Source organism: Natator depressus, chromosome 11, assembly GCF_965152275.1.
Source record: "Natator depressus isolate rNatDep1 chromosome 11, rNatDep2.hap1, whole genome shotgun sequence".
Classification (NCBI taxonomy): domain Eukaryota; kingdom Metazoa; phylum Chordata; order Testudines; family Cheloniidae; genus Natator; species Natator depressus.
The window spans coordinates 6384607-6385854 of record NC_134244.1 but is presented as its reverse complement, the minus strand read 5'-3'; positions in this window follow the sequence as shown (position 1 = coordinate 6385854).

The window sequence follows — 1248 nt, the reverse complement described above, 5'->3', positions numbered from 1 at the left end:
ATTAGCTTGATTTTTGGCTTATTGTGAAAGTTGGGATGCTTATTACCACATGAAAGTTGGCAACTGTGCTGGATATTTAATTGTGCTGATCCCTCTGGAACTACGGGCATGATTCTGAGTCCCTTACTCATGATGAGTCATTGACTTCAATGGGACTGCGTGCAGAGTAAGCACTCGCCAGGCTGGCTGCAGCAATGAAAGGGTTAAATCCCATGGCCAGTGTTATGCATTAGGTCAGTCTAGCTGATCATAATGGCTCCTTGTGGCCTTAAATATCTATGGGTGAAAGTCTGGGTCCACTGAAGCCCATGGAAACTTTACCAGGGACATCACTTGGGCCCGGATTTCTTATGTCTCTTTGTGAGTAAAGGTGGCAGGTTGGACCCTTGAGGCCCAATTCTACCCCCATAAAACAAGTCGGGTAGCACTTACTCATGTGAGTAATCGCATTGACTTCAATGGGACTACTCCTGTCTAAACACTACTCAATGCAAGTGAGGTGGGTTGCAGAATTGGTCCCTAGATCATTAAAACACAGACCTTGGAGAGTAGAAAACTTACTGTATTGAAAAGTCAAAGAACCTGATTCTGTCCTCTGTTCCATGGGTGTAGCTCCCATTAAAGTCAAGGAGAACTAGGTCATAAGTCAATAAAGGTGGTCCATAAAGTCAACCTTTATTGGCTTGACCATTTGTACAGTGCAACCAAGAGGCTTCAATTGTCATCTGAGACGAGAAAAAAACTTCCAGACTATATTATAAAACAGCTATGTCATAGCTGCCAACTCTGTGGGTGCTCCATGGCTCCAGCACCCTCAGAAAAAAAATAGAGGTACACAGCACCCATGGACCATGTCCCCATCCGGCCTCTTCCCCTGTGGCCCCACCCATGCTGCACCTACTCCCATCCCCACACTGCCTCTTTTGCAGAAGCCCCCTCTGCTCACTTCTGCCTCCCCCCCCCCAACGTTACCTGCAGGGCAGAAAGGAGTGAGGGGGAGGGAGAGGAGAGGAGTGAGCGGGGCCTCGGGGGCAGAGAGTAGCAAGTGGCGGGTGGGGGCCTAGGGGGAAGGGGCGGAGGCAGAATGGGGGTGGGGCACCCACCAGCAAAACCAAAAGTCCGTGCCTGAGAGTTCTGCTGGTAACACACAGGGGCAGAGCTAAGGTTGCACAACAACTTAAAGGGTGCCCGGCTCTCACTTTTGAGTGCTTAGCAATGCAGCCTTGCTATCCTTTTACACTTGGAGAT